Source organism: Ornithorhynchus anatinus, chromosome 1 (genome assembly GCF_004115215.2).
Source record: "Ornithorhynchus anatinus isolate Pmale09 chromosome 1, mOrnAna1.pri.v4, whole genome shotgun sequence".
Lineage (NCBI taxonomy): Eukaryota > Metazoa > Chordata > Mammalia > Monotremata > Ornithorhynchidae > Ornithorhynchus > Ornithorhynchus anatinus.
Genome location: NC_041728.1, coordinates 184,872,578 through 184,888,188, shown reverse-complemented (window position 1 = coordinate 184,888,188; position 15,611 = coordinate 184,872,578). Strand labels below are relative to the sequence as shown.

At 66.2% G+C, this 15,611-nt stretch overlaps 1 protein-coding gene across 1 annotated transcript in view; it reads right to left on the bottom strand.

The window, feature by feature from the left end:
• Nucleotides 1–15,192, bottom strand: part of ZNF148 (zinc finger protein 148) — a 69,408-nt gene extending 54,216 nt beyond the window's left edge. Inside the window, exon 1 of the mRNA XM_029072657.2 lies at nt 15,159–15,192. The gene's annotated coding sequence lies outside the window, so the exon portion shown is untranslated. The remainder of the gene's footprint in view (nt 1–15,158) is intronic.
• Between the last annotated feature and the right edge of the window lie 419 nt (nt 15,193–15,611).

Here is a 15,611-nt window from a genome sequence, read left to right as displayed (position 1 = left end):
TAATCACGATAGATACGATCGGGTCCCCGTCTCCGCCCGCTCCCACGGCTTCGACTCCCGCCTCTACGCGGAGGATTCCCAGATCTCCCTCTCCGCCGCGGCTTCGACTCCCGTCTCTTCCCAGATCTCCCTCTCCAGTCCCGACCCCTCTCCGCCTCAGCAGTCCCGCATCTTGTCCTGCCTTCGGGACCGGATTCTCTTCGCGTAGAAAGGCTGGGGACGGGTCACCCCCCTCCTCAAAATCTCCAGGGGTGGCCCATCCACCACCAAGCCCCCCTTCTCCTCAGCTCCCCCTCCCCTCCGCGTCGCCCCGACTCCCTCCCTTTGCGTTACCCCCCCCCCACCCCACGCCGCTTGCGTATATACGCTCAGTGAAGCAGCGTGGCTCGGCGGAAAGAGCCCGGGCTTGGGAGTCGGAGGTCACGGGTTCGACTCCCGGCTCTGCCACTCGGCAGCCGTGCGACCGCGGGCCAGTCGCTTCACTTCTCTGGGCCTCGGTGACCTCACCTGTAAAAAACGGGGATTGACTGTGAGCCTCGCGTGGGACAATCTGATGACCCAGCGCTTAGAACGGTGCTCTGCACGTAGTAAGCGCTTAACAAATACCAACGTTATTGTTTTTACGAAGCTATAATTCGACTTATTTATACTGCTGCCCGTTTACTTGCTCTGCCGTCTGTCTTCCCCCTTCTAGGCCGCGAGCCCGGCCTGGGCGGGGATCGTCTCTACGCAGCGCGGCTCGGTGGAAAGAGCCCGGGCTTCGGAGTCGGGGGTCACGGGTTCGAATCCCAGCCCCGCCACTTGTCAGCTGTGTGACCGCGGGCGAGTCGCTTCACCTCTCTGGGCCTCGGTGACCTCATCTGGAAAACGGGGACGAAGACCGGGAGCCTCGCGGGGGACGACCCGACGACCCTGTATCTACCCGAACGGTGCTCGGCGCAGAGGAGGCGCTTGACAAATACCGACGTTATCATTATTGCTGAATTGTACTTTCCAAGCGCTTAGTACAGTGCTCTGACTCGGCAAGCCCTCGATAAACAGGACTGAACGAATGAAAGAATGAACGACGTCCCGCCGACCCCTCAAACGTCACGCGTCCAGAACGGAACTCCTCATCTTCCCACCCCCGCCCCCGTCGGAAAAAGCCACCGAGGAACCTCACAATCCCCACGGGTAAAATTTACGGCGCTAATCCCATCGCCGCCACCTCGGAAGCCGGGAACGGACAATTCGGCAACAGACGGAGACGATCCCCGCCCGACGACGGGCTCACGGCGTTCCGCACCCAATAAGCGCTCCGTAAACGCCGCCGACTGATCGATCGACGGGTCGAAAGGGCCGGCAGATCCGACGACCGCGTCGGACCGCTCTTCCCGCCCGCCGGGAGCCCCGCGGCCCCGGGGACAGAGACGGGCGGGCACGAGATGTGGGTTCCGGTCTCCCTCCCGCCGCGGGCCCGCCGTCCGCCGTCCACCCCCCTCGGGCCCAGGTCCGGTGCAGGAGTCCGGCGTCCGGCCTGGGGCACGGGCACGGCACCGCCGCGCCGCCCGCCGGACCCCGGCGCCCCCGGGAATCCCGCACCCCGGCGCCCACCCGCCGGGAGCCCCGGACTCCAACAGCCCGTGTGCGGGGACCCCCCCCCCCCGGATCCCAGCCACCACCGGATCTCACCCACCGAAGGCCCCGGACCCCAGTGGCCGCCGGGACCCCCGGCTCCCGGCGCCGGCTCGCGGGGACCCCCCGACCCCGGTGCCCGCCATCGCCCCCGGACCCCGGCACCCACCCGGTTTCGGGGTCCTCCACGCCCCGGCACCGGCCCCGCATCGGGGACCCCCACGCTCCGGCACCCGCCCGGTTTCGGGGACCCCCGGATCTCCGCGCCCACCCTCGGGGGGCCCTGGATCCCAGCACCCGCCCACCCGGCTGCCCAGAGGGATGGATTTGGGAACGCCGCCCCTCCCCATCGCCCCGAGGTCCCCCCCCCTCCCCGGGCCCCCCAAACCCTCCTCGGGCCCGCCGCCCCTCTCCCCCACCCCCCGGGCTCCCACGTGGCTCTGTCGAAGCCCCCCGGGCTGACCCCTCCCCCCCACCCCCAGCCCCCCTCCTCCTACCTCCGCATCCTCCCGGCCAGGCCCCCCCCCCAAACATCCCTCCCCCCTCAGACCTCCCCATCCTCCCTCTGGGGGGGGGGTCCCCCCCAGCCTCCGCGCCCCCGGGGGCCGGGGGACTCTCCCAGCACCGAGGACGGGGGCCTCTGGCTCCCGCGCGTGGGAGCGAGCGTGCGTGCGAGCCGGCCGGACCGCTTTCTCTTTCGTTTCCAGCCCGTCTCTCCCACGGAGAGATTCCCCCCCCCCCCCCCCCCCTCGGCCCGGCCCCCGCGGCCGGCCGGGACAGCTGCGGCCCGGGGTCTCGTCTCTTGAGCGCTCACCGGGGCCGGGCGCCGTGCGTAGCGCCGGGGGAGACCCGGGCCCGCCGGGGGGGGGGGGGGGGGGCCCGGACAAGTCGCTTCACCTCGGTTTACTTCTCCGCAGAACGGGGAGAGCCAACACGTGCTCCCCCTCCCTTAGACCGTGAGTCCGCGTGGGACGGGGGTTGTATCCCACCTGATGACCCTGTACCTACCCCGGCGCTCAGCGCGGCGCTCGGTGCACAGAAGGCACCGATATTTACACGCCGTCCGGTCGGTCTCCCCCTCTACGCTGTAAAGCTCGTCAGGGGTGGAGAAACGCGCCCGTTACGCTGTAATTATAATAGTAACGATGGCATCCGTATCTGTTAGGCGCTTACTACGCGCGGAGCGCCGTTCTAAGCGCCGGGGGAGATACCAGGCGATCGGGTCGTCCCCCGTGGGGCTCCCGGTCTTCATCCCCATTTTCCAGAGGAGGCCACTGAGGCCCAGAGAAGAGAAGCGACACAGCCGACGAGCGACGGAACCGGGATCGGAACCCACAGCCGCCGACTCCCGCGCCACCTCCGCATCCCAGGCCCGGGCTCCTTCCACGGAGTCCCGCTGCACTCTCCCGAGCGCTCAGTACAGTGCCCTGCACACACGTAGTAAGTCCTCGGCGGGGGGGGGGGGGGGGCGTCCTCAGGGAGAACGTCAGAGAAGCGGCGTGGCTCGGCGGAAAGAGCCCGGGCTTGGGAGCGGGGGGTCATGGGTGCGAATCCCGGCTGCGCCGCTCATGGGTTGTGTGACTCTGGGCCGGTCACTTCCCTCCTCTGGGCCTCAGGGACCTCATCTGGAAAGCGGGGATGAAGACGGGGAGCCTCACGGGGGCCGACCTGATCGCCTCACATCTCCCCCGGCGCTCAGAACGGTGCTCTGCACGGAGTAAGCGCTTACCGCATAGCGACGTCATTCCTACTAAGTGCTCACTACGTGCCCGGCACTCCCAACCGGCAGGTCTCCGGGGGGAGCAGGGAACCCCTCTGCTAACCCCGCTGCACCGGACCCTTCCGAGCGCTCGGCACGGTGCCCTGCGTCCGGCAGGCGCTCGACGGATAACCGTCGACCGATCGGAAGCGGGGAGGGAAGCCCCGCGGCGGGCCGCGACCGTCCCCGCTGGTCACGGGCGATGCCTCGGCTCGGCGGCGAGAGCCCGGGCTCGGGAGCCCGAGGCCGTGGGTTCGGATCCCGGCCCCGCCCCTCGGCGGCCGGGCGACCGTGGGCCAGTCGCTTCGCTTCTCTGGGCCTCGGTTCCCTCATCTGTCAAACGGGGCTGAACCGGGAGCCTCCCGCGGGACGGCCCGATGACCCCGGATCTCCCCCGGCGCTCGGAACGGTGCTCCGCGCGTAGTAAGAACTTAACAGACACCAACATCGGAGAGGCCGGGCCTGGGAGTCGGGGGGCCCGGGTTCTAATCCCGGCCCTGCCCACTGCCCGCCGGGCGGCCCCGGGCGGGTCGCTTCGCTCAGAGAAGCAGCGTGGCTCGGCGGAGAGGGCCGGGGCTTTGGGGTCGGGGGGTCACGAGTTCGAATCCCGGCTCTGCCGCCCGTCAGCCGTGCGACCGGGGGCCGGTCGCTTCGCTTCTCTGGGCCTCGGTGACCTCATCCGGGGATCCAGACTGTGAGCCCCGCGTGGGACCTCCCGATTCCCCCGCGTCTACCCCAGCGCTCAGAACGGTGCTCGGCCCGTAGCGAGCGCTTAACAGATACCGACGTTATTATTCACTGGCCCGGGCCTCGGTTTCCTCGAGCGGAGATTCAACATCTGCTCTCCCTCCCACTTAGATTACGCGGGACGGGGACGGGGTGCGACCTGAGGGACCCGCGTCCGCCCCGGCGCTTAGAACGGCCAAGCGCTTAACGGATCCCGTCACGGTGATGACGGTCGTCCCGTATCGGCCCCGGCGCTCGGCGCGCGGCAAGCCCCGACCGAGCACCGCCATCGCAGTCCTCACCGACCGCCCCGGGCGGAGGCCTCGTCTCCGGCGGGCGGGCCCGGCCGGGTCCGGATCTAGAGCCCGGTCGGTCGATCCTATTTACCGAGCGCTCTCTGGGTGCGGGGCGCCGTACTGAGCGCTTGGGAGAGGACGTTCCCCGCCCGCAGCGAGCTTACAGCCTACAGGCCCCCCCGCCCCCCCCAAACGCCCCGTGGAGCCTGCCTCCCTCCTCCCTGGCCCCCGTCCCGCCCCGGGCGCCCTCTCCCCGCACCCGCGGGGAGGTCCCCGCGGCTGCGGCGCAGACCCTGGAGTCACGAGGTCACGGGTTCTAATCCCGGGGCCGCCACTTGGCCGCCGCGTGACCTCTGCCAAGTCGCTTCGCTTCTCGGAGCCCCGGCTCCCTCGTCGGAAAATCCATTCACTCATTCATTCGCAGGGCAAGCGCGGGGCACTGTACCGAGCGCTCGGAATGGGCAGCTGGGCAACGGGATCGAAGCGGCGGAGCTCAGTGGAAAGAGCCCGGGCTCGGGAGCCAGAGGCCATGGGTTCGAATCCCGGCTCCGCCACGGGGCAGCTGGGTGACTGTGGGCGAGTCACCTCACCTCCCTCATCCGTAAAATGGGGATGAAGACCGCGAGCCTCACGTGGGCCGACCCGATGACCCTGTATCTACCCAGCGCTCAGAACGGTGCTCTGCACCTAGTAAGCGCTTAACAAATACCGACGTCATTATTATTATCGACGGGCTCACGGTCTAATCGGGGGAGACGGACGGGCAAAAACAAGACGACTTAATCCCGATGAATAGAATCAAGGGGATGGAGACCGTGAGACCCACATGGGCCAGGGACGGTGTCCGACCTGATTCGCTTGGATCCACCCCGGCGCTTGGTAATAATCATAATAATGTTGGGATCTGTTGAGCGCTTACTACGTGCAGAGCGCTGTTCTGAGCGCCGGGGGGAGATACGGGGTAAAATGACGCCCCCTCACCTCCCAGCCGCTCGCGGAGGGCGGCCCGGCCCTGACCTCCCCCCCGCCTCTCCCGGCTTGGAGAAGCGGCGCGGCGGAGTCGACGGAGCCCAGGCCTGGCGGTCGGAAGGTCATGGGTTCTAATCCCCGCTCCGCCACTTGTCTGCTGGGTGACCTCGGGCCCGCCACTTCTCTGGGCCTCGGTTCCCTCGTCTGTCAGATGGGGATGGAGACCACGTGGGACGGGGACTGCGCCCAGCCCGACTGGCTCGTCTCCACCCCGGAGCTCAGTATTCATTCAACAGTAAATACCGAGCGCTCACTAGGTGCAGAGCACTGTACTAAGCGCTCGGAACAGTGGCCGGCACGTAGTAAGCGCTTAACGACGGCCATCATTCTTACGACTATCCCACTTCCCCCGGACCTTCCCCGCCCAGACAGCCCTGGATCGATCTACTTTTCGATTGACTGAAATAACAGCGGCGGCAATAGTAAGCGCTCAACGGCGTGCAGAGCACTGCACCGAGCCCTGAGAGAGACTTCTCAGGAGGTAAGCGGACATGGCCACAGAGGCAGCGCGGCTCAGCGGGAAGAGCCCGGGCTCCGGAGTCAGAGGTCGTGGGTTCGGATCCCGGCTCGGCCACCTGTCAGCCGTGTGACTCTGGGCGAGTCGCTTCGCTTCTCGGGGCCTCGGTTACCTCATCTGTAAAATGGGGATGGAGACGGCGAGCCCCACGTGGGACGACCCGATTGCCGTGTCCACCCCGGCGCTCAGAACGGCGCTCGGCACGTAGTAAGCGCTCAGCAGATACCAACGTGATTATTAACATTATCAGGGCCCCTGTCCCTCGGGGGGCTCACCAGCTACCCTGTTACCCTATTTCTTTTGTTAATGAGGTGTCCATCCCCTCGATTCTATTTATCGCGATTAAGTTGTCTCGCTTTCGTCCGTCCGTCTCCCCCGATCGGACTGTGAGCCCGTCGATGGGCGGGGATCGTCTCTGGCGCCGGACTGTCCCTTCCAAGCGCTTAGTCCAGTGCTCTGCACATAGTAAGCGCTCGACAAATACTACTGAATGAACGAATGGCCTAGTGGCTAGAGCCCGGGCCAGGGGATCGGAAGGCCCCGGGTCCCAACCCCGGCTCCGCCGCCTGTCTGCCGCGTGACCCTGGGCGAGCCGCTTCCCGTCTCTCTGCCTCGGTTCCCTCGTCCGTAAACTGGGGATTAAGACGGAGAGCCCCGAGCGGGACAGGGACCGTGTTCGATGTGATTAGCTTCTAGCCACCCCCGCTCAGCAGAGTGCCTGTCACGTAGCGAGCGCTTAATAAATAGCATAAAATATGAGGGGCTCGGGCCGTCTAGATCGACCTTCCCTCTAAATCCATTCTGTCCCTAACCTGGTGGAGTTGCCGGGTCCCTCCGCAGAAACGGCAACGCGACGCAACCCGGACCCCTCCCGGGACCCCCGGACACATTCCCTGCCCATAATACGCTCTGACCGCTCCCCCCGACCCTGGTTGGGGGCGGGAGAGGGGGAGAGCGAGAAGGATGATAAGAATTAATAATAGTCAGCGCTTACTACGGGCCAGGCACCGTTCTGAACGCTGACATCTCCCTTATTGCCCTCCGAAAGCGGCGGGGAGGAAACTGTCGCCAACTGGTCCCCCGGCGGGTGTTCCGTGCAGTTATACACGTTTTATCTCCCATCCGGTCTCTCGCTGTACTTTCCAAGCGCTTAGTACGGGGCTCTGCACACGGTAAGCGCTCAATAAATACGACTGAGTGAACGAATCTCAAAAGCCCACCTCCTCCGAGCGGTCTTCCCTACCTAAGCCCTCCGTCCCCGCATCCGGCCTCCCCTCCCGGGCTCGGCTGCGGCCTCGGCGGTGTCCACCCGAAGCGCTCCGACAAGCGACGCAGCCCCACGGCTCTTGATCCAGATCTTTACAGTCGATCGGTCGATCGATCGTATCTATCCAACGGTTACCGCGGATAACGAAGTGCGTGGGAGAGGACGCTAGACTCGTTCCCTCCCCAGAGAGAGCCTTCAGTCTAGACGGACAATAACGTGAATTATTTATACGATTACGACCGTCCTTCCGTTTATCTAGTTTGAGGGCGTCGATGCCCGTCTACCTGTTTTATCTCGCGCCGTGGTCGGTCTCCCCCGTTTAGACCGTGAGCCCGTCGTCGGGTCTCTATCGGTTGCCCCGTTGGACTTTCCAAGCGCCGAGTCCAGCGCTCGGCACGCCGTGAGCGCTCGATAGATACGACCGAACGAGTGAATGAATCTACAGCTGCGGATCTAAGTGCTGCGGGGTCGAGGGTGGGGCCCGAAGGTCACGGATCCGAGCGCTCGGCGGGAGGGGGATGGGGGCAAAAGGGGGTTTAATCGGGGCAGGCCTCTTGGAGGGGGCGTGACCTCAGTCTTACACTCGGTCGATCCCACTATTTCCCCTTGGGCGATTCAGTTTAAGGTCCGTCTCCCCCCACCTCTCCCCACCGTAGACTGTAAGCTCCTCGTGGGAGCCCTTCTTCCAACGGGCTGGCCCCGTACTTTCCCAAGCGCGCAGCACGGTGCTCGGCACCCAGCAGGCGCTCAAGAGATACCACTGACTGACTGATCGGACCGGCGCCGGGCCCACAGCTCACCGGGAGACGTCTCGCAATCCCACGCCTCGAGGCTGGGCCGGCCCCGGCCCCGGGACGAGGCTGTCCCGGGACCCTCCGCCCGGGGAACGCGTCTGCCCGCCGTGCTGCGCCGGACGCCCCCCCAGGCGCTTAGGACAGCGCGCCGCACACGGTAAGCGCTCGACACCGTCGATCGATTCAGCCTCCTTTCTGACCTCCCGGCCTCCTGCCTCTCCCCGCTTCAGTCGATCCTTCACTCCGCCGCCCGGATCCTCTCTCTCCGGAAACGTTCGGGACGCGCCGAGCCCCCTCCTCAAAAATCACCAGGGGTTGCCCGTCCACCACCGTATCGAACCGAAACCGGTCACCGTTGGCTTTAGGGCCGTCCATCCCCCGGCCCCGGCCCCGTTCCCACCTCCCCTCCCTTCTCTCCGTCTCCATCTGGGCCCGCACGCTCCGCTCCTCTGTCGCCAAGCTTCTTTCTCCCTGGGCCTCGTTCGCGCCCGTCCCGCCTCGGACCCCCGGCCCACGTCCTACCTCTGGCCTGCAACCCCCTCCTTCCTCAAATCTGCCAACCACACCTCCCCCCTTCAAAGCCCTACTGTAATAATAATAACAACAATAACGTTGGTCCGACTTGTTCATTCCAAGCGCTCAGTACAGTGCTCTGCACATAGTAAGCGCTCAATAAATACTATTGAATGAATGCATATTTGTTAAGCGCTTACTATGTGCAGAGCACTTGGCTCAGTGGAAAGAGCACGGGCTTTGGAGTCAGGGCTCATGAGTTCGAATCCCGGCTCTGCCACTTGTCGGCCGTGTGACTGCGGGCGAGTCACTTCACACTTCTCTGCGCCTCAGTTCCCTCATCTATAAAATGGGGATTAAGACCGTGAGCCCCACGTGGGACGACCCGATTCCCCTATGTCTACCCCAGCGCTCAGAACAGTGCTCGGCACATAGTAAGCGCTTAACAAATACCAACATTATTATTATCATTATTATTATTATTAGCACTGTTCTGAGCGCCGGGGGAGATCCAGGGTCATCAGTTTGTCCCAAGTGAGCCTCACAGTTGATCCCCATTTTCCAGATGAGGTCACTGAGGCCCAGAGAAGTGAAGCGACCGGCCCACAGTCCCACAGCTGCCAAGTGGCAGAGCTGGGATTCGAACCCATGACCTTCGACTCCCAAGCCCAGGCTCTCGCCACTGAGCCACGCTGCTTCTAATGACGATGATGCTTCTAATGATAACGACGGCACTGCTTACTAGGTGAAGCAGCGCGGCTCAGTGGAAAGAGCACGGGCTTTGGAGTCAGGGCTCACGAGTTCGAATCCCGGCTCTGCCACCTGTCGGCCGTGTGACTGCGGGCGAGTCACTTCACTTCTCTGCGCCTCAGTTCCCTCATCTGTCAAATGGGGATTAAGACCGTGAGCCCCACGTGGGACGACCCGATTCCCCTACGTCTACCCCGGCGCTCAGAACAGTGCTCGGCACCTAGTGAGCGCTTAACGAATACCGACATTATTATTGTTATTGGGTGCAAAGCACTGTTCTAAGCGCTGGAGAGGATACAAGGTGATCAGGTTGTCCCACGTGGGGCTCACTGGCTTCATCCCCGTTTCCCAGATGAGGTCACTGAGGCCCAGAGAAGTGAGGTGACTTGCCCCAAGTCACCCAGCTGCCAAGCGGCGGAGCCGGGATCGGAACCCATGACCCCGGACTCCCAGGCCCGGGCTCTTGCCACTGAGCCACACCTCCAGGAGGCCTTCCCAGACTAAGCCCCCTTTCTCCTCAGCTCCCCCTCCCCGACGCGCTCCCTCTGCTCTACCCCTCCTCCCCCCACCCCGCACAAAGCACTTGTACGTACCTCTAATTCTATTTATTCATAGTAATGCCTGGTTACTTGCTTTGACGCGCATATAGCTCTAATTCTATTTCTTTATACTGACCCTATTGATGCCTGCTTACCTATTTCGATGTCTGTCAACGCCCCCTCTAGACCGTGAGCCCGCTGTGGGCAGGGGTGGTCTCTCTTTACGGCTGAACTGTACTTTCCAAGCGCTGAGTACAGTGCTCGGCACACAGTCGGCGATCGATCAATCCGACTGAACGATCGACTGACCCCCCAGTTTAGCTCCGGGGCTCCTGGGAACCCCCCACGGACGCCCGAAGACCTAAGGCCACCCCGACTCAATCCCCCCGAGGACCCCCGAGGGGACCGAGCGGCTCCCCGGGCGGCCCCCTCCTCGTCCGCCTTCAAAAGAGAGTCCCATCTGGTCTCCCCCCCGGCTCCCGCCGCCGCCCCTCCGACCCCCCGGGGTGGGGAGAGGCCCCCCGCTCGGTCATAATAATGATAATAATATTGGTATTTGTTAAGCGCTTACTATATGCAGAGCACTGTTCGCGGCGCCGGGGGAGATCCAGGGTCATCAGGTCGTCCCACGGGAGGCTCGCAGTTAATCCCCATTGGGCAGATGAGGTCACTGAGGCCCGGAGAAGTGAGGTGACTCGCCCACAGTCACCCAGCTGACGGGCGGCAGAGCCGGGATTCGAACCCATGACCTCCGACTCCCAGGTCCGGGCTCTTTCCACTGAGCCACGCTGAGCCAGGGGCCCAGGGCCTCCTTCGGCTGACGGTTGAGAATGCGGACCACCGCTCGGGGAGACTGGAAGCTCATTTGTGGGCAGAGAACATGATGATAATAATAATAATAATAATAATAATAATAAATAATGATGGTATTTGTTATGCACTTACTATGTGACGGGCACTGTTCTGAGCGCTGCACTTGGTAAGCGCTCAATAAATACTAATGAATGACTATATTTTTATTACCCTATTTATTTTGTTCCCGAGGTGTCCATCTCCTTGATTCTATTTAGCGTGATGACGTTGGCTTGTTTTTGTCCGTCCGTCTTCCCCGATTAGACCGTGAGCCCGTCACGGAGCAGGGACGGTCTCTATCTGCTGCCGAATCAGACGTTCCAAGCGCTTAGTACAGTGCTCGGCACATAGTCGGCGTTCAGTAAATACTATTGAATGAATGAATGAATGAATGAATGAATAATATTTTTGGTATTTGTTAAGAGCTTACTAAGTGCCGCACGGGGTTCGAAGCGCTGGGAGGGACACAAGGTCATCAGGTTGTCCCCCATGGGGCTCACGGTCTTCAGCCCCATCTTCCAGATGAGGTCACTGAGGCGCAGGGAAGCCGAGTGCCTTGCCCGAGGTCACCCAGCAGACCGGTGGCGGAGCCGGGATTAGAACCCAGGTCCTCCTGACTCCCAGGCTCGAGCTCTACGCGCCGAGCCCCGCTGCTCTGCCGTAACGTGTGATATATTACGGTCCCGAGCGACCGGTCGAGTGCTCCGCACAAAGTAAGCGCTCAATAAATACCGCCGATCGGACGAGAGGCCGGCCGAGGGAATTCTCCCCGAGAGCGCGCCTAACACCACCGGTCCGACACCTGGCCGCTGCCGCCCGCCCGGACGCCCAGAATCCCGTTCCGAGAAGCGGCGTGGCTCAGTGGCCAGAGCCCGGGCTGAGGAGTCGGAGGCCACGGGTTCGAATCCCGGCTCCGCCGCCTGTCAGCCGCGTGACTTTGGGCGAGTCCCTTCGCTTCTCCGGGCCTCGGTTCCCTCACCCGTCAAACGGTCGACGAAGACCGTGAGCCTCACGTGGGACGACCTGACGACCCTGTATCTCCCCCGGCGCTTAGAGCGGTGCTCGGCACATAGTAAGCGCTTAAAAGAGCCTGGGCTTGGGAGTCAGAGGTCATGAGTCCGAATCCCGGCTCTGCCACTTGTCAGCCGTGTGCCTGTGGGCAAGTCACTTCGCTTCTCTGTGCCTCAGTTCCCTCATCTGTAAAATGGGGATGAAGACTGTGAGCCCCACGTGGGACAACCTGATTACCCCGTATCCACCCCAGCGCTTAGAACAGTGCTCGGCACATAGTAAGCGCTTAATACCAACATTATTATTATTATTATTATTATTAACAAATACCAACATCATTATTATTATTAAATGGACCGAGCGGGTGGCGGAGCCCACCTCCCCTCGTTCCAATAGGAAAACGGGCGACGTCGAACCCCGGACGCAAGGTGGCCACCGGGGCCCGGGGGACTCTTTCCGACCGCGGCACCAAGACGCCCGGACAGGCCGGCCGTCCACCCGGACGCCCGGCCATCCCGCCGCCGGACGCGACAGCTACCCGTCCGACACCCGGCCGCCCGGAATCCTCTTCTCGGACGATACTGCTTCCCGGCAGAGACCCGCCACCGCCGCCCGTCGGGAAACCCAGAATCCCATTCGATAGCATTTATTGAGCGCTTACTACGTGCAGAGCACCGGACTAGGCGCTTGGAACGGACAGATCGGCAACAGATAGAGACGGTCCCCGCCCTCGGACGGGCTTACGGTCTAATCGGGGGAATCCCGTCCTCTGACATTCCAGCTACCCGTCTGACCCCCCGCCCCGGCCGCCACCGTCCGACCGGACACCCCGAGTCTTGTTCTCCGACCTTGGGGCTACCTGTCCGAGAACTGGCCACCGCTTGCCTGCCCGGATTGGCGGGCTCCTGTTTTCGGACATCCTAGCTCCCCGCCAGCGACCCGGCCACCGCCGTCCCGCCCCCTCCGAGAATCCCGTCCTTTGACATCACCGCCACCGGCCGGAGACCCGACTGCCGCGGCCCGGCCGGACTCCCGGGCTCCTGCTCTCGGACGTTACGGCTCCCTGTCCGACACCCGGCCGCCCCGCCGGTCCGGACACCCGGGATCCCGTTGGACATCGCGGCTGGCTATCCGACACCCGGCCGCCGCCGCCCGCCCGGACGTCCGGAGTCCCGTTCCCTGAAGTTACGGCGACCCGTCCGACACCCGGACCACCGTCCTCCGGCGTGGCAGTCGCCCGCCGGAGACTCGGCCGCCACCGCCCTTCCCGACACCCGGAATCCTGTCCTCTGACACGAGCTACCTGTCAGAGACTCGGCCACCACCGTCCCACCGGACACCCGGAATCCCGTTCTCTGACGTCGCAGCTACCTGTCCAACCGGACGCTACCCGGCCCGAGACCCGGCCGCCCGGAATCCCGTGCTCTGAGGCGACGGCTACCCGGCCGCTACCCGCCCACCCCGACGCCCGGAATCCGGGCCGGGCGGGGAGGTCTACTCCCGGATGGGACTCGGATCCGCTCCGGATCACCTCGCGGGGGGCTCCGACTAATTCAGGCCGCGATCGAGTAGCCCCGGGGACCGCTCCCCTTCTAGCCGGACCCAACCCGGGCACCCGTCCGCCCCCGGCTGACCTCCCCGCGACCCGCACGCAGACGGGCACCGGTCCCCTCCCCACCCCCCCACGGGCACCGGTCCATCCTCGACCGGCCGACGCGCACGCGGCTGCCGGTCCGGTCCTGGCCGCCACCCGCACGGGCACCCATCCACGCCCGGCCGACCCTCACACGGGCATCGGTCCGCTCCCGGCTAACCCCCACGTGGGTACCGATCCACTCCGGGAGGAGCGCCCCGCGGGTGCCGGCCTACGCCGGTCGACCCCCGGGGACGGGGGCACCCCGGCTCACCCCGACCCCGGCACCGGTCCGTTCCCGGCCAACCCCTGCCTACGGGCACCGGTTGGCCCCCGACCCGTCCCCACGCGGGCACCGGCGGCACGTCGGCCGACCCCCACGGGGACACCAGTTCACTCCCTGCCGGACCCCAGACAGAAACCAGCCCCCTCCCAGCCGGCGGGCGGACGGCCGACCGACCCCCAGGCGGGCACCGGCCCGCTCCCTACCGACCCCCACGGGGCACCGTTCCGCCCCCGGCCGACCCCCAGAGGGGCACCGGCCCGGCTCGCCCCGGGCGAACCCTACAGACAGGGGCACCGGTCCGCTCCCGGCCTACTCCGACGCGGGCACCGGCCGTCCCCCGGCCGACGCCGACCGGGACACCGGGCCGCCCCGGGCGAACCCCACGGGATCGCCCATCTGCCCCCGGCCCGCTCCGCCGCGGGCGCCGACCTGCTCCCGACAGACTCCAACGGGGCACCGGGCCGCCCCGGGCGAACCCTACGGGGTCACCGGGCTGCCCCCGGCCCACTCCGCCGCGGGCACCGGCCTGCTCCCGATGGACCCCGACGGGACGGGATCGAACCCTAGGGGATCACCGGGCGGCCCCCGGCCTCCTCCAGCACGGGCGCCCGTCCGCCCCGGGGCGACCCCGCCGGGGCCGCCGGTCCCCTCCCGGCCGACCCCCACGGGGCGGTCGGTCCTCCGCGGGCCGACCCCGAAGGGGGCAACGGTCCGGTCCGGTCCGGCCGCCCCGTCCGTCCGTCCTTCCGTCCTTCCGTCCGTGGTGGGGCCGAGGCCGAGGCGTGTGTGGTGGCGATGGACGCTCCTGTCCGCGGTGGGGGCGGCCCTGGGGTGGGGGGCGTCGAGAGCGCTGGTGTGGCCTGGGGCGCCCTCCCTCCCTCCCTCCCTCCCAAACCCCCTCGTCCTCCCAGACCCCCTCCCCGCCCCCCCGGCCCCCCCCCAATATCCCCCCTCGACTCCCCTCAGCCCCCCGGCCGTCGCCCCCCAACAACTCCTCAGTGTCCCCCGCCTCCCCCCTTGTCACCTCTCCCTCAGTCTCCCCTCAGGCCCCCCCCCACGCGTCCCCCCGACAGCTCCCTCATCCACCTCTCCCTCCGTCCCCCCCGTATCCCCCCCTCCCCTCAGACCGCCCCCCCTCAGATTCCCCCCCCCCCCAAATCCCCCGGGCCGCCTCTTTCCGCCCCCCCTCAGTCCCCCCCCCCGGGTCCCCTCCGCCCCCCCTCTCCGCCCCCCTCCCCCGACGACTCCCCCCTTTCTCCGTCCAACTTGTTGTGTCCGTGGGCCGGTCCTTCCCCGGCCGGTCCCCCCGCGGCCCGCGGCCCCCCGCCCCCCGTCACCCGTCCCCTCACGGGCCCCGCCGCCGCCGCCGCCGCCGCCGCCCGCGCCCCCTTCTTCTTCTTCTTCTTCTTCCTCCTCCCCTCCCGGGCGGCGGACGGAGGGAGCGGCCGGGCTGGGTGGGCGTCCCGTCCCGTCCCGTCCCGTCCCGTCGCGTCGCGTCCCGTCCCGTCCCGGGGGGGGGGGGCGGGCGGGCCCGGCGCTAGGGCGCTAGGGCCTTGGCATTCGGAGCATTACCGGGGTGGGCCGGCGGCGCGGTCACCGGCGGCGGCGGAGGCGGCGGGCGGGGGGGGCGGCTAAGGCTGAGGCGGCGGCGTTGGCGGCGGGAGAGGGAGGCGGAGGCCGAGGCGGCTGAGGCGGCTGAGGCGGCGGCGGCGGCCCGGCCATGGCGGGGGCCGGGGGACACAACGGCGGGCGGGCGGGCGACGACGGAGGAGGAGGAGGCGGCGGCGGCGGCAGCGGCGACGACGACGACGACGACTCCCCCCACCCCCCCCCCGCGCCTTCTTCCTCCTCCTCCTCCTCCTCCTCCTCTTCCCTCCCCCTCCCTCCCTCCGCCCGGGACAGTCGAGGCGGCGCCATGGCGGGGCTAGAGCGCCCCCCGCCGCCCGCGGCATTCTGGGAAACCCCGCTCGCCAACGCCTCCATTGCCTCCGACGCGCAGGCGCACGCGCGCGCGGCCTCCCCCCT